General features: G+C 49.7%; 25 non-coding genes across 25 annotated transcripts; 13 read left to right on the plus strand and 12 right to left on the minus strand.

The window, feature by feature from the left end:
• The first annotated feature begins 1,031 nt into the window (after positions 1 to 1,031).
• On the plus strand, positions 1,032 to 1,105 carry trnam-cau (transfer RNA methionine (anticodon CAU)). The gene has a single exon. It is a non-coding gene; the product is annotated as a tRNA-Met (tRNA).
• Positions 1,106 to 2,310: 1,205 nt separating this feature from the next.
• Positions 2,311 to 2,393, minus strand: trnal-cag (transfer RNA leucine (anticodon CAG)). The gene has a single exon. It is a non-coding gene; the product is annotated as a tRNA-Leu (tRNA).
• Positions 2,394 to 2,489: 96 nt separating this feature from the next.
• trnam-cau (transfer RNA methionine (anticodon CAU)) lies at positions 2,490 to 2,563 on the plus strand. The gene has a single exon. It is a non-coding gene; the product is annotated as a tRNA-Met (tRNA).
• A 1,205-nt stretch (positions 2,564 to 3,768) lies between these two features.
• trnal-cag (transfer RNA leucine (anticodon CAG)) lies at positions 3,769 to 3,851 on the minus strand. The gene has a single exon. It is a non-coding gene; the product is annotated as a tRNA-Leu (tRNA).
• Positions 3,852 to 3,947: 96 nt separating this feature from the next.
• Positions 3,948 to 4,021, plus strand: trnam-cau (transfer RNA methionine (anticodon CAU)). The gene has a single exon. It is a non-coding gene; the product is annotated as a tRNA-Met (tRNA).
• A 1,205-nt stretch (positions 4,022 to 5,226) lies between these two features.
• On the minus strand, positions 5,227 to 5,309 carry trnal-cag (transfer RNA leucine (anticodon CAG)). Its single transcript has one exon. It is a non-coding gene; the product is annotated as a tRNA-Leu (tRNA).
• Positions 5,310 to 5,405: 96 nt separating this feature from the next.
• trnam-cau (transfer RNA methionine (anticodon CAU)) lies at positions 5,406 to 5,479 on the plus strand. The gene has a single exon. It is a non-coding gene; the product is annotated as a tRNA-Met (tRNA).
• Positions 5,480 to 6,684: 1,205 nt separating this feature from the next.
• On the minus strand, positions 6,685 to 6,767 carry trnal-cag (transfer RNA leucine (anticodon CAG)). The gene has a single exon. It is a non-coding gene; the product is annotated as a tRNA-Leu (tRNA).
• A 96-nt stretch (positions 6,768 to 6,863) lies between these two features.
• On the plus strand, positions 6,864 to 6,937 carry trnam-cau (transfer RNA methionine (anticodon CAU)). Its single transcript has one exon. It is a non-coding gene; the product is annotated as a tRNA-Met (tRNA).
• A 1,205-nt stretch (positions 6,938 to 8,142) lies between these two features.
• trnal-cag (transfer RNA leucine (anticodon CAG)) lies at positions 8,143 to 8,225 on the minus strand. Its single transcript has one exon. It is a non-coding gene; the product is annotated as a tRNA-Leu (tRNA).
• A 96-nt stretch (positions 8,226 to 8,321) lies between these two features.
• Positions 8,322 to 8,395, plus strand: trnam-cau (transfer RNA methionine (anticodon CAU)). The gene has a single exon. It is a non-coding gene; the product is annotated as a tRNA-Met (tRNA).
• Positions 8,396 to 9,600: 1,205 nt separating this feature from the next.
• trnal-cag (transfer RNA leucine (anticodon CAG)) lies at positions 9,601 to 9,683 on the minus strand. The gene has a single exon. It is a non-coding gene; the product is annotated as a tRNA-Leu (tRNA).
• Positions 9,684 to 9,779: 96 nt separating this feature from the next.
• On the plus strand, positions 9,780 to 9,853 carry trnam-cau (transfer RNA methionine (anticodon CAU)). The gene has a single exon. It is a non-coding gene; the product is annotated as a tRNA-Met (tRNA).
• A 1,205-nt stretch (positions 9,854 to 11,058) lies between these two features.
• Positions 11,059 to 11,141, minus strand: trnal-cag (transfer RNA leucine (anticodon CAG)). Its single transcript has one exon. It is a non-coding gene; the product is annotated as a tRNA-Leu (tRNA).
• Positions 11,142 to 11,237: 96 nt separating this feature from the next.
• Positions 11,238 to 11,311, plus strand: trnam-cau (transfer RNA methionine (anticodon CAU)). Its single transcript has one exon. It is a non-coding gene; the product is annotated as a tRNA-Met (tRNA).
• Positions 11,312 to 12,516: 1,205 nt separating this feature from the next.
• Positions 12,517 to 12,599, minus strand: trnal-cag (transfer RNA leucine (anticodon CAG)). Its single transcript has one exon. It is a non-coding gene; the product is annotated as a tRNA-Leu (tRNA).
• A 96-nt stretch (positions 12,600 to 12,695) lies between these two features.
• On the plus strand, positions 12,696 to 12,769 carry trnam-cau (transfer RNA methionine (anticodon CAU)). The gene has a single exon. It is a non-coding gene; the product is annotated as a tRNA-Met (tRNA).
• A 1,205-nt stretch (positions 12,770 to 13,974) lies between these two features.
• On the minus strand, positions 13,975 to 14,057 carry trnal-cag (transfer RNA leucine (anticodon CAG)). The gene has a single exon. It is a non-coding gene; the product is annotated as a tRNA-Leu (tRNA).
• Positions 14,058 to 14,153: 96 nt separating this feature from the next.
• trnam-cau (transfer RNA methionine (anticodon CAU)) lies at positions 14,154 to 14,227 on the plus strand. Its single transcript has one exon. It is a non-coding gene; the product is annotated as a tRNA-Met (tRNA).
• Positions 14,228 to 15,432: 1,205 nt separating this feature from the next.
• Positions 15,433 to 15,515, minus strand: trnal-cag (transfer RNA leucine (anticodon CAG)). The gene has a single exon. It is a non-coding gene; the product is annotated as a tRNA-Leu (tRNA).
• Positions 15,516 to 15,611: 96 nt separating this feature from the next.
• Positions 15,612 to 15,685, plus strand: trnam-cau (transfer RNA methionine (anticodon CAU)). The gene has a single exon. It is a non-coding gene; the product is annotated as a tRNA-Met (tRNA).
• Positions 15,686 to 16,890: 1,205 nt separating this feature from the next.
• On the minus strand, positions 16,891 to 16,973 carry trnal-cag (transfer RNA leucine (anticodon CAG)). Its single transcript has one exon. It is a non-coding gene; the product is annotated as a tRNA-Leu (tRNA).
• A 96-nt stretch (positions 16,974 to 17,069) lies between these two features.
• trnam-cau (transfer RNA methionine (anticodon CAU)) lies at positions 17,070 to 17,143 on the plus strand. Its single transcript has one exon. It is a non-coding gene; the product is annotated as a tRNA-Met (tRNA).
• Positions 17,144 to 18,348: 1,205 nt separating this feature from the next.
• On the minus strand, positions 18,349 to 18,431 carry trnal-cag (transfer RNA leucine (anticodon CAG)). The gene has a single exon. It is a non-coding gene; the product is annotated as a tRNA-Leu (tRNA).
• Positions 18,432 to 18,527: 96 nt separating this feature from the next.
• Positions 18,528 to 18,601, plus strand: trnam-cau (transfer RNA methionine (anticodon CAU)). Its single transcript has one exon. It is a non-coding gene; the product is annotated as a tRNA-Met (tRNA).
• Positions 18,602 to 19,785: the final 1,184 nt, after the last annotated feature.

Raw genomic sequence — 19,785 nt, forward strand, 5'->3', positions numbered from 1 at the left:
CATTACTGTTCTGTTAGCATAATTGTAAAATAAATAAAAAAAGCAAATTGAGAAATGTGTTATGATTTCTACATTTATTTTCCTTTTATTTCCTTTTAATTTTTTTTTTTTTTTGAAAACTTATATAAATTTAATTTGTTTAATATTCATTACTGTTATGTTGGCATAATTGTAAAAAAAAAAAAGAGAATGATTGCTTTTTTATTTGTACTTTAGTAAACATTTCATCAGTACACTGCAACAATAGAACGTATTCCTATAAAAAGATAATTTGCACTTTGTCATTTGTCACAGACATTTTTAAGCATAATAATGACTATTTTTTCATCCTTTTTTAATTAAAAATGACAGATTTAAAGGTGTCTTGAATGAATGTAACCTTAAAAAAAAATCTGATTTAATATCAATAAAATCACAACTAATAACATGCTTAAAATAAATATGAATACAACTACACACAATAACATGCTTAATCAGAATAAAAAATAATACAACAACTACTAAATAACTAATAATAACAAAACACATTTCCATTGGTGTATTAAAATGTAATGAAAAAAATATCAAAACAAGCACATATATACATTTAATTAACCTTGAAACTTCATTTATTTAAAGCAATTAACAATAAAACAAAAAGTTGTCTTTAGCTGGATTCGAACCCGGGTCGAGGGGAGCACCTGCAATAGAAAACAGTGTAATATAAATGCGCGAATTTACCGCAAGAAGTAACCGGAAGATGTATCACTGCGCGCATGCTAAGGAAGATCCGTCTTTGAACGTCAAATTTGACCCTTTCTTTTCTTCATTTTTTCTTTCTCTTCTTCCCCTTCTCTTTTTCTTCCTTCCCTCTTTTCTTCCCTTCTTCCCCGTCTTTGACGGACTATTGTTCCCCAGCTTGAGCGCAGCGCCTTAGACCGCTCGGCCATCCTGACACCCTTGCCTGGCTAGAGATGGCCTGTTCGAGCCGCACCTGAAACCAGGGACCTAGAAGCTACTTTTTCTCTGTTCGGGCCCTCTTTAGCCCACGGGCCTCGTTGGCGCAGTTAGGCAGCGCGTCAGTCTCATAATCTGAAGGTCGTGAGTTCGAGCCTCACACGGGGCAGGGTGGTTCTTTTTTTCTGATAACTGAGAGAGCTTAGACCAGGGGTGTCAAACTAAATTCCTTTAGGGCCCGAGCCCTGTAGAGTGTTGTTCCAACCCTTCTCAAACACACAAGGCATGTAGTTTTCAAATGAGCCTGAAGGGCATGATTAGTTGGATCAGGTGTGTTCTATCAGGCTTGAATCTAAACTCTGCAGGTCTCCGGCCTTCCAGGGACTGAGTTTGACACCCGTGGCTTAGAAAGAAAGAGTGAGGTTCTCTGTCCCCTTTCGTGTGGGTTTCCCTGTGTCTCCTGGGGGCAAAAGGCCACAGCTCCTCTTCAGGGCAGGTGAAATGATGCTTTGTGGAAAACTGTCAGGTTCCAGGTAAATTCCCTGAATCTCATCCAGCGACATTGCGTGTAGGCCCGTGCAATCCTTTTATTTACAGTGAAGTCAAAATTCTGCATGCATGCTGGCTAATGCTACATGAAGGCAGCAATAGCATCCCTCTCATATTCATGTAACACGTGGCCACGTCCTCCTGAGGTTTTGTGAAGTTTCAAAGGCCATATTGCTGCACTGGCCCGGTCCTGAAGATTTGCCTTGTACAACGTTCGGAAGATTAGACCCTTCCGATCAGAGCAGGCCACACAACTCCTTGTCCAAGCTCTTTGTTTTCTCCAGACTGGACTACTGCTATGCTCCCTTGGCGGGTCTTCCGGCACGTACTATCAAGCCTCTGCAACTGATCCAGGATGCAGCAGCGAGACTGGTCTTCAACGAGCCAAAGAAAGCCCACGTCACACCTCTCTTCATAATTTTGCACTGGCTACCAATAGCTGTTCGCATCAGATTCAAGGTACTGATGTTTGCCTACAAGATAACCACTGGCTCTGCAGCAATATACCTAAAGTCGATGGTGCAGACCTACGCTTGCTTTCTGCAAGTGAACGATGCCTCGTGGTGCCATCCCAAAGAGGCACAAAATCACTCTCAAGGACCTTTTCCTGGACTGTTCCCAGCTGGTGGATCGGCCTGCCTATCTCAATTCGAGCAGCGGAGGCTTTAACCCTTTTCAAAAAGTGTCTAAAAACTCATCCTTGTCTTCAACGCCTGCCCAATTAATACTAGCATTTGCCTAATGCGTCGTTTTGTCAAAGTTAACGCCCTGCTGGCCCAACGTAGCAGAAGACTGAAGTCTCTGTCTGCAGCCAAAGGATAGGTCTGTCAGAAGTGGGATTCGAACCCACGCCTCCAGGGGAGACTGCGACCTGAACGCAGCGCCTTAGACCGCTCGGCCATCCTGACACCCTTGCCTGGCTAGAGATGGCCTGTTCGAGCCGCACCTGAAACCAGGGACCTAGAAGCTACTTTTTCTCTGTTCGGGCCCCCTTTAGCCCACGGGCCTCGTTGGCGCAGTTAGGCAGCGCGTCAGTCTCATAATCTGAAGGTCGTGAGTTCGAGCCTCACACGGGGCAGGGTGGTTCTTTTTTTCTGATAACTGAGAGAGCTTAGACCAGGGGTGTCAAACTAAATTCCTTTAGGGCCCGAGCCCTGTAGAGTGTTGTTCCAACCCTTCTCAAACACACAAGGCATGTAGTTTTCAAATGAGCCTGAAGGGCATGATTAGTTGGATCAGGTGTGTTCTATCAGGCTTGAATCTAAACTCTGCAGGTCTCCGGCCTTCCAGGGACTGAGTTTGACACCCGTGGCTTAGAAAGAAAGAGTGAGGTTCTCTGTCCCCTTTCGTGTGGGTTTCCCTGTGTCTCCTGGGGGCAAAAGGCCACAGCTCCTCTTCAGGGCAGGTGAAATGATGCTTTGTGGAAAACTGTGAGGTTCCAGGTAAATTCCCTGAATCTCATCCAGCGACATTGCGTGTAGGCCCGTGCAATCCTTTTATTTACAGTGAAGTCAAAATTCTGCATGCATGCTGGCTAATGCTACATGAAGGCAGCAATAGCATCCCTCTCATATTCATGTAACACGTGGCCACGTCCTCCTGAGGTTTTGTGAAGTTTCAAAGGCCATATTGCTGCACTGGCCCGGTCCTGAAGATTTGCCTTGTACAACGTTCGGAAGATTAGACCCTTCCGATCAGAGCAGGCCACACAACTCCTTGTCCAAGCTCTTTGTTTTCTCCAGACTGGACTACTGCTATGCTCCCTTGGCGGGTCTTCCGGCACGTACTATCAAGCCTCTGCAACTGATCCAGGATGCAGCAGCGAGACTGGTCTTCAACGAGCCAAAGAAAGCCCACGTCACACCTCTCTTCATAATTTTGCACTGGCTACCAATAGCTGTTCGCATCAGATTCAAGGTACTGATGTTTGCCTACAAGATAACCACTGGCTCTGCAGCAATATACCTAAAGTCGCTGGTGCAGACCTACGCTTGCTTTCTGCAAGTGAACGATGCCTCGTGGTGCCATCCCAAAGAGGCACAAAATCACTCTCAAGGACCTTTTCCTGGACTGTTCCCAGCTGGTGGATCGGCCTGCCTATCTCAATTCGAGCAGCGGAGGCTTTAACCCTTTTCAAAAAGTGTCTAAAAACTCATCCTTGTCTTCAACGCCTGCCCAATTAATACTAGCATTTGCCTAATGCGTCGTTTTGTCAAAGTTAACGCCCTGCTGGCCCAACGTAGCAGAAGACTGAAGTCTCTGTCTGCAGCCAAAGGATAGGTCTGTCAGAAGTGGGATTCGAACCCACGCCTCCAGGGGAGACTGCGACCTGAACGCAGCGCCTTAGACCGCTCGGCCATCCTGACACCCTTGCCTGGCTAGAGATGGCCTGTTCGAGCCGCACCTGAAACCAGGGACCTAGAAGCTACTTTTTCTCTGTTCGGGCCCCCTTTAGCCCACGGGCCTCGTTGGCGCAGTTAGGCAGCGCGTCAGTCTCATAATCTGAAGGTCGTGAGTTCGAGCCTCACACGGGGCAGGGTGGTTCTTTTTTTCTGATAACTGAGAGAGCTTAGACCAGGGGTGTCAAACTAAATTCCTTTAGGGCCCGAGCCCTGTAGAGTGTTGTTCCAACCCTTCTCAAACACACAAGGCATGTAGTTTTCAAATGAGCCTGAAGGGCATGATTAGTTGTATCAGGTGTGTTCTATCAGGCTTGAATCTAAACTCTGCAGGTCTCCGGCCTTCCAGGGACTGAGTTTGACACCCGTGGCTTAGAAAGAAAGAGTGAGGTTCTCTGTCCCCTTTCGTGTGGGTTTCCCTGTGTCTCCTGGGGGCAAAAGGCCACAGCTCCTCTTCAGGGCAGGTGAAATGATGCTTTGTGGAAAACTGTGAGGTTCCAGGTAAATTCCCTGAATCTCATCCAGCGACATTGCGTGTAGGCCCGTGCAATCCTTTTATTTACAGTGAAGTCAAAATTCTGCATGCATGCTGGCTAATGCTACATGAAGGCAGCAATAGCATCCCTCTCATATTCATGTAACACGTGGCCACGTCCTCCTGAGGTTTTGTGAAGTTTCAAAGGCCATATTGCTGCACTGGCCCGGTCCTGAAGATTTGCCTTGTACAACGTTCGGAAGATTAGACCCTTCCGAATAGAGCCGGCCACACAACTCCTTGTCCAAGCTCTTTGTTTTCTCCAGACTGGACTACTGCTATGCTCCCTTGGCGGGTCTTCCGGCACGTACTATCAAGCCTCTGCAACTGATCCAGGATGCAGCAGCGAGACTGGTCTTCAACGAGCCAAAGAAAGCCCACGTCACACCTCTCTTCATAATTTTGCACTGGCTACCAATAGCTGTTCGCATCAGATTCAAGGTACTGATGTTTGCCTACAAGATAACCACTGGCTCTGCAGCAATATACCTAAAGTCGCTGGTGCAGACCTACGCTTGCTTTCTGCAAGTGAACGATGCCTCGTGGTGCCATCCCAAAGAGGCACAAAATCACTCTCAAGGACCTTTTCCTGGACTGTTCCCAGCTGGTGGATCGGCCTGCCTATCTCAATTTGAGCAGCGGAGGCTTTAACCCTTTTCAAAAAGTGTCTAAAAACTCATCCTTGTCTTCAACGCCTGCCCAATTAATACTAGCATTTGCCTAATGCGTCGTTTTGTCAAAGTTAACGCCCTGCTGGCCCAACGTAGCAGAAGACTGAAGTCTCTGTCTGCAGCCAAAGGATAGGTCTGTCAGAAGTGGGATTCGAACCCACGCCTCCAGGGGAGACTGCGACCTGAACGCAGCGCCTTAGACCGCTCGGCCATCCTGACACCCTTGCCTGGCTAGAGATGGCCTGTTCGAGCCGCACCTGAAACCAGGGACCTAGAAGCTACTTTTTCTCTGTTCGGGCCCCCTTTAGCCCACGGGCCTCGTTGGCGCAGTTAGGCAGCGCGTCAGTCTCATAATCTGAAGGTCGTGAGTTCGAGCCTCACACGGGGCAGGGTGGTTCTTTTTTTCTGATAACTGAGAGAGCTTAGACCAGGGGTGTCAAACTAAATTCCTTTAGGGCCCGAGCCCTGTAGAGTGTTGTTCCAACCCTTCTCAAACACACAAGGCATGTAGTTTTCAAATGAGCCTGAAGGGCATGATTAGTTGGATCAGGTGTGTTCTATCAGGCTTGAATCTAAACTCTGCAGGTCTCCGGCCTTCCAGGGACTGAGTTTGACACCCGTGGCTTAGAAAGAAAGAGTGAGGTTCTCTGTCCCCTTTCGTGTGGGTTTCCCTGTGTCTCCTGGGGGCAAAAGGCCACAGCTCCTCTTCAGGGCAGGTGAAATGATGCTTTGTGGAAAACTGTGAGGTTCCAGGTAAATTCCCTGAATCTCATCCAGCGACATTGCGTGTAGGCCCGTGCAATCCTTTTATTTACAGTGAAGTCAAAATTCTGCATGCATGCTGGCTAATGCTACATGAAGGCAGCAATAGCATCCCTCTCATATTCATGTAACACGTGGCCACGTCCTCCTGAGGTTTTGTGAAGTTTCAAAGGCCATATTGCTGCACTGGCCCGGTCCTGAAGATTTGCCTTGTACAACGTTCGGAAGATTAGACCCTTCCGATCAGAGCAGGCCACACAACTCCTTGTCCAAGCTCTTTGTTTTCTCCAGACTGGACTACTGCTATGCTCCCTTGGCGGGTCTTCCGGCACGTACTATCAAGCCTCTGCAACTGATCCAGGATGCAGCAGCGAGACTGGTCTTCAACGAGCCAAAGAAAGCCCACGTCACACCTCTCTTCATAATTTTGCACTGGCTACCAATAGCTGTTCGCATCAGATTCAAGGTACTGATGTTTGCCTACAAGATAACCACTGGCTCTGCAGCAATATACCTAAAGTCGATGGTGCAGACCTACGCTTGCTTTCTGCAAGTGAACGATGCCTCGTGGTGCCATCCCAAAGAGGCACAAAATCACTCTCAAGGACCTTTTCCTGGACTGTTCCCAGCTGGTGGATCGGCCTGCCTATCTCAATTCGAGCAGCGGAGGCTTTAACCCTTTTCAAAAAGTGTCTAAAAACTCATCCTTGTCTTCAACGCCTGCCCAATTAATACTAGCATTTGCCTAATGCGTCGTTTTGTCAAAGTTAACGCCCTGCTGGCCCAACGTAGCAGAAGACTGAAGTCTCTGTCTGCAGCCAAAGGATAGGTCTGTCAGAAGTGGGATTCGAACCCACGCCTCCAGGGGAGACTGCGACCTGAACGCAGCGCCTTAGACCGCTCGGCCATCCTGACACCCTTGCCTGGCTAGAGATGGCCTGTTCGAGCCGCACCTGAAACCAGGGACCTAGAAGCTACTTTTTCTCTGTTCGGGCCCCCTTTGGCCCACGGGCCTCGTTGGCGCAGTTAGGCAGCGCGTCAGTCTCATAATCTGAAGGTCGTGAGTTCGAGCCTCACACGGGGCAGGGTGGTTCTTTTTTTCTGATAACTGAGAGAGCTTAGACCAGGGGTGTCAAACTAAATTCCTTTAGGGCCCGAGCCCTGTAGAGTGTTGTTCCAACCCTTCTCAAACACACAAGGCATGTAGTTTTCAAATGAGCCTGAAGGGCATGATTAGTTGGATCAGGTGTGTTCTATCAGGCTTGAATCTAAACTCTGCAGGTCTCCGGCCTTCCAGGGACTGAGTTTGACACCCGTGGCTTAGAAAGAAAGAGTGAGGTTCTCTGTCCCCTTTCGTGTGGGTTTCCCTGTGTCTCCTGGGGGCAAAAGGCCACAGCTCCTCTTCAGGGCAGGTGAAATGATGCTTTGTGGAAAACTGTGAGGTTCCAGGTAAATTCCCTGAATCTCATCCAGCGACATTGCGTGTAGGCCCATGCAATCCTTTTATTTACAGTGAAGTCAAAATTCTGCATGCATGCTGGCTAATGCTACATGAAGGCAGCAATAGCATCCCTCTCATATTCATGTAACACGTGGCCACGTCCTCCTGAGGTTTTGTGAAGTTTCAAAGGCCATATTGCTGCACTGGCCCGGTCCTGAAGATTTGCCTTGTACAACGTTCGGAAGATTAGACCCTTCCGATCAGAGCAGGCCACACAACTCCTTGTCCAAGCTCTTTGTTTTCTCCAGACTGGACTACTGCTATGCTCCCTTGGCGGGTCTTCCGGCACGTACTATCAAGCCTCTGCAACTGATCCAGGATGCAGCAGCGAGACTGGTCTTCAACGAGCCAAAGAAAGCCCACGTCACACCTCTCTTCATAATTTTGCACTGGCTACCAATAGCTGTTCGCATCAGATTCAAGGTACTGATGTTTGCCTACAAGATAACCACTGGCTCTGCAGCAATATACCTAAAGTCGCTGGTGCAGACCTACGCTTGCTTTCTGCAAGTGAACGATGCCTCGTGGTGCCATCCCAAAGAGGCACAAAATCACTCTCAAGGACCTTTTCCTGGACTGTTCCCAGCTGGTGGATCGGCCTGCCTATCTCAATTCGAGCAGCGGAGGCTTTAACCCTTTTCAAAAAGTGTCTAAAAACTCATCCTTGTCTTCAACGCCTGCCCAATTAATACTAGCATTTGCCTAATGCGTCGTTTTGTCAAAGTTAACGCCCTGCTGGCCCAACGTAGCAGAAGACTGAAGTCTCTGTCTGCAGCCAAAGGATAGGTCTGTCAGAAGTGGGATTCAAACCCACGCCTCCAGGGGAGACTGCGACCTGAACGCAGCGCCTTAGACCGCTCGGCCATCCTGACACCCTTGCCTGGCTAGAGATGGCCTGTTCGAGCCGCACCTGAAACCAGGGACCTAGAAGCTACTTTTTCTCTGTTCGGGCCCCCTTTAGCCCACGGGCCTCGTTGGCGCAGTTAGGCAGCGCGTCAGTCTCATAATCTGAAGGTCGTGAGTTCGAGCCTCACACGGGGCAGGGTGGTTCTTTTTTTCTGATAACTGAGAGAGCTTAGACCAGGGGTGTCAAACTAAATTCCTTTAGGGCCCGAGCCCTGTAGAGTGTTGTTCCAACCCTTCTCAAACACACAAGGCATGTAGTTTTCAAATGAGCCTGAAGGGCATGATTAGTTGTATCAGGTGTGTTCTATCAGGCTTGAATCTAAACTCTGCAGGTCTCCGGCCTTCCAGGGACTGAGTTTGACACCCGTGGCTTAGAAAGAAAGAGTGAGGTTCTCTGTCCCCTTTCGTGTGGGTTTCCCTGTGTCTCCTGGGGGCAAAAGGCCACAGCTCCTCTTCAGGGCAGGTGAAATGATGCTTTGTGGAAAACTGTGAGGTTCCAGGTAAATTCCCTGAATCTCATCCAGCGACATTGCGTGTAGGCCCGTGCAATCCTTTTATTTACAGTGAAGTCAAAATTCTGCATGCATGCTGGCTAATGCTACATGAAGGCAGCAATAGCATCCCTCTCATATTCATGTAACACGTGGCCACGTCCTCCTGAGGTTTTGTGAAGTTTCAAAGGCCATATTGCTGCACTGGCCCGGTCCTGAAGATTTGCCTTGTACAACGTTCGGAAGATTAGACCCTTCCGAATAGAGCCGGCCACACAACTCCTTGTCCAAGCTCTTTGTTTTCTCCAGACTGGACTACTGCTATGCTCCCTTGGCGGGTCTTCCGGCACGTACTATCAAGCCTCTGCAACTGATCCAGGATGCAGCAGCGAGACTGGTCTTCAACGAGCCAAAGAAAGCCCACGTCACACCTCTCTTCATAATTTTGCACTGGCTACCAATAGCTGTTCGCATCAGATTCAAGGTACTGATGTTTGCCTACAAGATAACCACTGGCTCTGCAGCAATATACCTAAAGTCGCTGGTGCAGACCTACGCTTGCTTTCTGCAAGTGAACGATGCCTCGTGGTGCCATCCCAAAGAGGCACAAAATCACTCTCAAGGACCTTTTCCTGGACTGTTCCCAGCTGGTGGATCGGCCTGCCTATCTCAATTCGAGCAGCGGAGGCTTTAACCCTTTTCAAAAAGTGTCTAAAAACTCATCCTTGTCTTCAACGCCTGCCCAATTAATACTAGCATTTGCCTAATGCGTCGTTTTGTCAAAGTTAACGCCCTGCTGGCCCAACGTAGCAGAAGACTGAAGTCTCTGTCTGCAGCCAAAGGATAGGTCTGTCAGAAGTGGGATTCGAACCCACGCCTCCAGGGGAGACTGCGACCTGAACGCAGCGCCTTAGACCGCTCGGCCATCCTGACACCCTTGCCTGGCTAGAGATGGCCTGTTCGAGCCGCACCTGAAACCAGGGACCTAGAAGCTACTTTTTCTCTGTTCGGGCCCCCTTTAGCCCACGGGCCTCGTTGGCGCAGTTAGGCAGCGCGTCAGTCTCATAATCTGAAGGTCGTGAGTTCGAGCCTCACACGGGGCAGGGTGGTTCTTTTTTTCTGATAACTGAGAGAGCTTAGACCAGGGGTGTCAAACTAAATTCCTTTAGGGCCCGAGCCCTGTAGAGTGTTGTTCCAACCCTTCTCAAACACACAAGGCATGTAGTTTTCAAATGAGCCTGAAGGGCATGATTAGTTGGATCAGGTGTGTTCTATCAGGCTTGAATCTAAACTCTGCAGGTCTCCGGCCTTCCAGGGACTGAGTTTGACACCCGTGGCTTAGAAAGAAAGAGTGAGGTTCTCTGTCCCCTTTCGTGTGGGTTTCCCTGTGTCTCCTGGGGGCAAAAGGCCACAGCTCCTCTTCAGGGCAGGTGAAATGATGCTTTGTGGAAAACTGTGAGGTTCCAGGTAAATTCCCTGAATCTCATCCAGCGACATTGCGTGTAGGCCCGTGCAATCCTTTTATTTACAGTGAAGTCAAAATTCTGCATGCATGCTGGCTAATGCTACATGAAGGCAGCAATAGCATCCCTCTCATATTCATGTAACACGTGGCCACGTCCTCCTGAGGTTTTGTGAAGTTTCAAAGGCCATATTGCTGCACTGGCCCGGTCCTGAAGATTTGCCTTGTACAACGTTCGGAAGATTAGACCCTTCCGATCAGAGCAGGCCACACAACTCCTTGTCCAAGCTCTTTGTTTTCTCCAGACTGGACTACTGCTATGCTCCCTTGGCGGGTCTTCCGGCACGTACTATCAAGCCTCTGCAACTGATCCAGGATGCAGCAGCGAGACTGGTCTTCAACGAGCCAAAGAAAGCCCACGTCACACCTCTCTTCATAATTTTGCACTGGCTACCAATAGCTGTTCGCATCAGATTCAAGGTACTGATGTTTTCCTACAAGATAACCACTGGCTCTGCAGCAATATACCTAAAGTCGCTGGTGCAGACCTACGCTTGCTTTCTGCAAGTGAACGATGCCTCGTGGTGCCATCCCAAAGAGGCACAAAATCACTCTCAAGGACCTTTTCCTGGACTGTTCCCAGCTGGTGGATCGGCCTGCCTATCTCAATTCGAGCAGCGGAGGCTTTAACCCTTTTCAAAAAGTGTCTAAAAACTCATCCTTGTCTTCAACGCCTGCCCAATTAATACTAGCATTTGCCTAATGCGTCGTTTTGTCAAAGTTAACGCCCTGCTGGCCCAACGTAGCAGAAGACTGAAGTCTCTGTCTGCAGCCAAAGGATAGGTCTGTCAGAAGTGGGATTCGAACCCACGCCTCCAGGGGAGACTGCGACCTGAACGCAGCGCCTTAGACCGCTCGGCCATCCTGACACCCTTGCCTGGCTAGAGATGGCCTGTTCGAGCCGCACCTGAAACCAGGGACCTAGAAGCTACTTTTTCTCTGTTCGGGCCCCCTTTAGCCCACGGGCCTCGTTGGCGCAGTTAGGCAGCGCGTCAGTCTCATAATCTGAAGGTCGTGAGTTCGAGCCTCACACGGGGCAGGGTGGTTCTTTTTTTCTGATAACTGAGAGAGCTTAGACCAGGGGTGTCAAACTAAATTCCTTTAGGGCCCGAGCCCTGTAGAGTGTTGTTCCAACCCTTCTCAAACACACAAGGCATGTAGTTTTCAAATGAGCCTGAAGGGCATGATTAGTTGGATCAGGTGTGTTCTATCAGGCTTGAATCTAAACTCTGCAGGTCTCCGGCCTTCCAGGGACTGAGTTTGACACCCGTGGCTTAGAAAGAAAGAGTGAGGTTCTCTGTCCCCTTTCGTGTGGGTTTCCCTGTGTCTCCTGGGGGCAAAAGGCCACAGCTCCTCTTCAGGGCAGGTGAAATGATGCTTTGTGGAAAACTGTGAGGTTCCAGGTAAATTCCCTGAATCTCATCCAGCGACATTGCGTGTAGGCCCATGCAATCCTTTTATTTACAGTGAAGTCAAAATTCTGCATGCATGCTGGCTAATGCTACATGAAGGCAGCAATAGCATCCCTCTCATATTCATGTAACACGTGGCCACGTCCTCCTGAGGTTTTGTGAAGTTTCAAAGGCCATATTGCTGCACTGGCCCGGTCCTGAAGATTTGCCTTGTACAACGTTCGGAAGATTAGACCCTTCCGATCAGAGCAGGCCACACAACTCCTTGTCCAAGCTCTTTGTTTTCTCCAGACTGGACTACTGCTATGCTCCCTTGGCGGGTCTTCCGGCACGTACTATCAAGCCTCTGCAACTGATCCAGGATGCAGCAGCGAGACTGGTCTTCAACGAGCCAAAGAAAGCCCACGTCACACCTCTCTTCATAATTTTGCACTGGCTACCAATAGCTGTTCGCATCAGATTCAAGGTACTGATGTTTGCCTACAAGATAACCACTGGCTCTGCAGCAATATACCTAAAGTCGCTGGTGCAGACCTACGCTTGCTTTCTGCAAGTGAACGATGCCTCGTGGTGCCATCCCAAAGAGGCACAAAATCACTCTCAAGGACCTTTTCCTGGACTGTTCCCAGCTGGTGGATCGGCCTGCCTATCTCAATTCGAGCAGCGGAGGCTTTAACCCTTTTCAAAAAGTGTCTAAAAACTCATCCTTGTCTTCAACGCCTGCCCAATTAATACTAGCATTTGCCTAATGCGTCGTTTTGTCAAAGTTAACGCCCTGCTGGCCCAACGTAGCAGAAGACTGAAGTCTCTGTCTGCAGCCAAAGGATAGGTCTGTCAGAAGTGGGATTCAAACCCACGCCTCCAGGGGAGACTGCGACCTGAACGCAGCGCCTTAGACCGCTCGGCCATCCTGACACCCTTGCCTGGCTAGAGATGGCCTGTTCGAGCCGCACCTGAAACCAGGGACCTAGAAGCTACTTTTTCTCTGTTCGGGCCCCCTTTAGCCCACGGGCCTCGTTGGCGCAGTTAGGCAGCGCGTCAGTCTCATAATCTGAAGGTCGTGAGTTCGAGCCTCACACGGGGCAGGGTGGTTCTTTTTTTCTGATAACTGAGAGAGCTTAGACCAGGGGTGTCAAACTAAATTCCTTTAGGGCCCGAGCCCTGTAGAGTGTTGTTCCAACCCTTCTCAAACACACAAGGCATGTAGTTTTCAAATGAGCCTGAAGGGCATGATTAGTTGTATCAGGTGTGTTCTATCAGGCTTGAATCTAAACTCTGCAGGTCTCCGGCCTTCCAGGGACTGAGTTTGACACCCGTGGCTTAGAAAGAAAGAGTGAGGTTCTCTGTCCCCTTTCGTGTGGGTTTCCCTGTGTCTCCTGGGGGCAAAAGGCCACAGCTCCTCTTCAGGGCAGGTGAAATGATGCTTTGTGGAAAACTGTGAGGTTCCAGGTAAATTCCCTGAATCTCATCCAGCGACATTGCGTGTAGGCCCGTGCAATCCTTTTATTTACAGTGAAGTCAAAATTCTGCATGCATGCTGGCTAATGCTACATGAAGGCAGCAATAGCATCCCTCTCATATTCATGTAACACGTGGCCACGTCCTCCTGAGGTTTTGTGAAGTTTCAAAGGCCATATTGCTGCACTGGCCCGGTCCTGAAGATTTGCCTTGTACAACGTTCGGAAGATTAGACCCTTCCGAATAGAGCCGGCCACACAACTCCTTGTCCAAGCTCTTTGTTTTCTCCAGACTGGACTACTGCTATGCTCCCTTGGCGGGTCTTCCGGCACGTACTATCAAGCCTCTGCAACTGATCCAGGATGCAGCAGCGAGACTGGTCTTCAACGAGCCAAAGAAAGCCCACGTCACACCTCTCTTCATAATTTTGCACTGGCTACCAATAGCTGTTCGCATCAGATTCAAGGTACTGATGTTTGCCTACAAGATAACCACTGGCTCTGCAGCAATATACCTAAAGTCGCTGGTGCAGACCTACGCTTGCTTTCTGCAAGTGAACGATGCCTCGTGGTGCCATCCCAAAGAGGCACAAAATCACTCTCAAGGACCTTTTCCTGGACTGTTCCCAGCTGGTGGATCGGCCTGCCTATCTCAATTCGAGCAGCGGAGGCTTTAACCCTTTTCAAAAAGTGTCTAAAAACTCATCCTTGTCTTCAACGCCTGCCCAATTAATACTAGCATTTGCCTAATGCGTCGTTTTGTCAAAGTTAACGCCCTGCTGGCCCAACGTAGCAGAAGACTGAAGTCTCTGTCTGCAGCCAAAGGATAGGTCTGTCAGAAGTGGGATTCGAACCCACGCCTCCAGGGGAGACTGCGACCTGAACGCAGCGCCTTAGACCGCTCGGCCATCCTGACACCCTTGCCTGGCTAGAGATGGCCTGTTCGAGCCGCACCTGAAACCAGGGACCTAGAAGCTACTTTTTCTCTGTTCGGGCCCCCTTTAGCCCACGGGCCTCGTTGGCGCAGTTAGGCAGCGCGTCAGTCTCATAATCTGAAGGTCGTGAGTTCGAGCCTCACACGGGGCAGGGTGGTTCTTTTTTTCTGATAACTGAGAGAGCTTAGACCAGGGGTGTCAAACTAAATTCCTTTAGGGCCCGAGCCCTGTAGAGTGTTGTTCCAACCCTTCTCAAACACACAAGGCATGTAGTTTTCAAATGAGCCTGAAGGGCATGATTAGTTGGATCAGGTGTGTTCTATCAGGCTTGAATCTAAACTCTGCAGGTCTCCGGCCTTCCAGGGACTGAGTTTGACACCCGTGGCTTAGAAAGAAAGAGTGAGGTTCTCTGTCCCCTTTCGTGTGGGTTTCCCTGTGTCTCCTGGGGGCAAAAGGCCACAGCTCCTCTTCAGGGCAGGTGAAATGATGCTTTGTGGAAAACTGTGAGGTTCCAGGTAAATTCCCTGAATCTCATCCAGCGACATTGCGTGTAGGCCCGTGCAATCCTTTTATTTACAGTGAAGTCAAAATTCTGCATGCATGCTGGCTAATGCTACATGAAGGCAGCAATAGCATCCCTCTCATATTCATGTAACACGTGGCCACGTCCTCCTGAGGTTTTGTGAAGTTTCAAAGGCCATATTGCTGCACTGGCCCGGTCCTGAAGATTTGCCTTGTACAACGTTCGGAAGATTAGACCCTTCCGATCAGAGCAGGCCACACAACTCCTTGTCCAAGCTCTTTGTTTTCTCCAGACTGGACTACTGCTATGCTCCCTTGGCGGGTCTTCCGGCACGTACTATCAAGCCTCTGCAACTGATCCAGGATGCAGCAGCGAGACTGGTCTTCAACGAGCCAAAGAAAGCCCACGTCACACCTCTCTTCATAATTTTGCACTGGCTACCAATAGCTGTTCGCATCAGATTCAAGGTACTGATGTTTTCCTACAAGATAACCACTGGCTCTGCAGCAATATACCTAAAGTCGCTGGTGCAGACCTACGCTTGCTTTCTGCAAGTGAACGATGCCTCGTGGTGCCATCCCAAAGAGGCACAAAATCACTCTCAAGGACCTTTTCCTGGACTGTTCCCAGCTGGTGGATCGGCCTGCCTATCTCAATTCGAGCAGCGGAGGCTTTAACCCTTTTCAAAAAGTGTCTAAAAACTCATCCTTGTCTTCAACGCCTGCCCAATTAATACTAGCATTTGCCTAATGCGTCGTTTTGTCAAAGTTAACGCCCTGCTGGCCCAACGTAGCAGAAGACTGAAGTCTCTGTCTGCAGCCAAAGGATAGGTCTGTCAGAAGTGGGATTCGAACCCACGCCTCCAGGGGAGACTGCGACCTGAACGCAGCGCCTTAGACCGCTCGGCCATCCTGACACCCTTGCCTGGCTAGAGATGGCCTGTTCGAGCCGCACCTGAAACCAGGGACCTAGAAGCTACTTTTTCTCTGTTCGGGCCCCCTTTAGCCCACGGGCCTCGTTGGCGCAGTTAGGCAGCGCGTCAGTCTCATAATCTGAAGGTCGTGAGTTCGAGCCTCACACGGGGCAGGGTGGTTCTTTTTTTCTGATAACTGAGAGAGCTTAGACCAGGGGTGTCAAACTAAATTCCTTTAGGGCCCGAGCCCTGTAGAGTGTTGTTCCAACCCTTCTCAAACACACAAGGCATGTAGTTTTCAAATGAGCCTGAAGGGCATGATTAGTTGGATCAGGTGTGTTCTATCAGGCTTGAATCTAAACTCTGCAGGTCTCCGGCCTTCCAGGGACTGAGTTTGACACCCGTGGCTTAGAAAGAAAGAGTGAGGTTCTCTGTCCCCTTTCGTGTGGGTTTCCCTGTGTCTCCTGGGGGCAAAAGGCCACAGCTCCTCTTCAGGGCAGGTGAAATGATGCTTTGTGGAAAACTGTGAGGTTCCAGGTAAATTCCCTGAATCTCATCCAGCGACATTGCGTGTAGGCCCGTGCAATCCTTTTATTTACAGTGAAGTCAAAATTCTGCATGCATGCTGGCTAATGCTACATGAAGGCAGCAATAGCATCCCTCTCATATTCATGTAACACGTGGCCACGTCCTCCTGAGGTTTTGTGAAGTTTCAAAGGCCATATTGCTGCACTGGCCCGGTCCTGAATATTTGCCTTGTACAACGTTCGGAAGATTAGACCCTTCCGATCAGAGCAGGCCACACAACTCCTTGTCCAAGCTCTTTGTTTTCTCCAGACTGGACTACTGCTATGCTCCCTTGGCGGGTCTTCCGGCACGTACTATCAAGCCTCTGCAACTGATCCAGGATGCAGCAGCGAGACTGGTCTTCAACGAGCCAAAGAAAGCCCACGTCACACCTCTCTTCATAATTTTGCACTGGCTACCAATAGCTGTTCGCATCAGATTCAAGGTACTGATGTTTGCCTACAAGATAACCACTGGCTCTGCAGCAATATACCTAAAGTCGATGGTGCAGACCTACGCTTGCTTTCTGCAAGTGAACGATGCCTCGTGGTGCCATCCCAAAGAGGCACAAAATCACTCTCAAGGACCTTTTCCTGGACTGTTCCCAGCTGGTGGATCGGCCTGCCTATCTCAATTCGAGCAGCGGAGGCTTTAACCCTTTTCAAAAAGTGTCTAAAAACTCATCCTTGTCTTCAACGCCTGCCCAATTAATACTAGCATTTGCCTAATGCGTCGTTTTGTCAAAGTTAACGCCCTGCTGGCCCAACGTAGCAGAAGACTGAAGTCTCTGTCTGCAGCCAAAGTATAGGTCTGTCAGAAGTGGGATTCGAACCCACGCCTCCAGGGGAGACTGCGACCTGAACGCAGCGCCTTAGACCGCTCGGCCATCCTGACACCCTTGCCTGGCTAGAGATGGCCTGTTCGAGCCGCACCTGAAACCAGGGACCTAGAAGCTACTTTTTCTCTGTTCGGGCCCCCTTTAGCCCACGGGCCTCGTTGGCGCAGTTAGGCAGCGCGTCAGTCTCATAATCTGAAGGTCGTGAGTTCGAGCCTCACACGGGGCAGGGTGGTTCTTTTTTTCTGATAACTGAGAGAGCTTAGACCAGGGGTGTCAAACTAAATTCCTTTAGGGCCCGAGCCCTGTAGAGTGTTGTTCCAACCCTTCTCAAACACACAAGGCATGTAGTTTTCAAATGAGCCTGAAGGGCATGATTAGTTGGATCAGGTGTGTTCTATCAGGCTTGAATCTAAACTCTGCAGGTCTCCGGCCTTCCAGGGACTGAGTTTGACACCCGTGGCTTAGAAAGAAAGAGTGAGGTTCTCTGTCCCCTTTCGTGTGGGTTTCCCTGTGTCTCCTGGGGGCAAAAGGCCACAGCTCCTCTTCAGGGCAGGTGAAATGATGCTTTGTGGAAAACTGTGAGGTTCCAGGTAAATTCCCTGAATCTCATCCAGCGACATTGCGTGTAGGCCCATGCAATCCTTTTATTTACAGTGAAGTCAAAATTCTGCATGCATGCTGGCTAATGCTACATGAAGGCAGCAATAGCATCCCTCTCATATTCATGTAACACGTGGCCACGTCCTCCTGAGGTTTTGTGAAGTTTCAAAGGCCATATTGCTGCACTGGCCCGGTCCTGAAGATTTGCCTTGTACAACGTTCGGAAGATTAGACCCTTCCGATCAGAGCAGGCCACACAACTCCTTGTCCAAGCTCTTTGTTTTCTCCAGACTGGACTACTGCTATGCTCCCTTGGCGGGTCTTCCGGCACGTACTATCAAGCCTCTGCAACTGATCCAGGATGCAGCAGCGAGACTGGTCTTCAACGAGCCAAAGAAAGCCCACGTCACACCTCTCTTCATAATTTTGCACTGGCTACCAATAGCTGTTCGCATCAGATTCAAGGTACTGATGTTTGCCTACAAGATAACCACTGGCTCTGCAGCAATATACCTAAAGTCGCTGGTGCAGACCTACGCTTGCTTTCTGCAAGTGAACGATGCCTCGTGGTGCCATCCCAAAGAGGCACAAAATCACTCTCAAGGACCTTTTCCTGGACTGTTCCCAGCTGGTGGATCGGCCTGCCTATCTCAATTCGAGCAGCGGAGGCTTTAACCCTTTTCAAAAAGTGTCTAAAAACTCATCCTTGTCTTCAACGCCTGCCCAATTAATACTAGCATTTGCCTAATGCGTCGTTTTGTCAAAGTTAACGCCCTGCTGGCCCAACGTAGCAGAAGACTGAAGTCTCTGTCTGCAGCCAAAGGATAGGTCTGTCAGAAGTGGGATTCGAACCCACGCCTCCAGGGGAGACTGCGACCTGAACGCAGCGCCTTAGACCTCTCGGCCATCCTGACACCCTTGCCTGGCTAGAGATGGCCTGTTCGAGCCGCACCTGAAACCAGGGACCTAGAAGCTACTTTTTCTCTGTTCGGGCCCCCTTTAGCCCACGGGCCTCGTTGGCGCAGTTAGGCAGCGCGTCAGTCTCATAATCTGAAGGTCGTGAGTTCGAGCCTCACACGGGGCAGGGTGGTTCTTTTTTTCTGATAACTGAGAGAGCTTAGACCAGGGGTGTCAAACTAAATTCCTTTAGGGCCCGAGCCCTGTAGAGTGTTGTTCCAACCCTTCTCAAACACACAAGGCATGTAGTTTTCAAATGAGCCTGAAGGGCATGATTAGTTGGATCAGGTGTGTTCTATCAGGCTTGAATCTAAACTCTGCAGGTCTCCGGCCTTCCAGGGACTGAGTTTGACACCCGTGGCTTAGAAAGAAAGAGTGAGGTTCTCTGTCCCCTTTCGTGTGGGTTTCCCTGTGTCTCCTGGGGGCAAAAGGCCACAGCTCCTCTTCAGGGCAGGTGAAATGATGCTTTGTGGAAAACTGTGAGGTTCCAGGTAAATTCCCTGAATCTCATCCAGCGACATTGCGTGTAGGCCCGTGCAATCCTTTTATTTACAGTGAAGTCAAAATTCTGCATGCATGCTGGCTAATGCTACATGAAGGCAGCAATAGCATCCCTCTCATATTCATGTAACACGTGGCCACGTCCTCCTGAGGTTTTGTGAAGTTTCAAAGGCCATATTGCTGCACTGGCCCGGTCCTGAAGATTTGCCTTGTACAACGTTCGGAAGATTAGACCCTTCCGATCAGAGCAGGCCACACAACTCCTTGTCCAAGCTCTTTGTTTTCTCCAGACTGGACTACTGCTATGCTCCCTTGGCGGGTCTTCCGGCACGTACTATCAAGCCTCTGCAACTGATCCAGGATGCAGCAGCAAGACTGGTCTTCAACGAGCCAAAGAAAGCCCACGTCACACCTCTCTTCATAATTTTGCACTGGCTACCAATAGCTGTTCGCATCAGATTCAAGGTACTGATGTTTGCCTACAAGATAACCACTGGCTCTGCAGCAATATACCTAAAGTCGATGGTGCAGACCTACGCTTGCTTTCTGCAAGTGAACGATGCCTCGTGGTGCCATCCCAAAGAGGCACAAAATCACTCTCAAGGACCTTTTCCTGGACTGTTCCCAGCTGGTGGATCGGCCTGCCTATCTCAATTCGAGCAGCGGAGGCTTTAACCCTTTTCAAAAAGTGTCTAAAAACTCATCCTTGTCTTCAACGCCTGCCCAATTAATACTAGCATTTGCCTAATGCGTCGTTTTGTCAAAGTTAACGCCCTGCTGGCCCAACGTAGCAGAAGACTGAAGTCTCTG

This window comes from Carassius gibelio, chromosome A4 (assembly GCF_023724105.1).
Source record: "Carassius gibelio isolate Cgi1373 ecotype wild population from Czech Republic chromosome A4, carGib1.2-hapl.c, whole genome shotgun sequence".
Classification (NCBI taxonomy): domain Eukaryota; kingdom Metazoa; phylum Chordata; class Actinopteri; order Cypriniformes; family Cyprinidae; genus Carassius; species Carassius gibelio.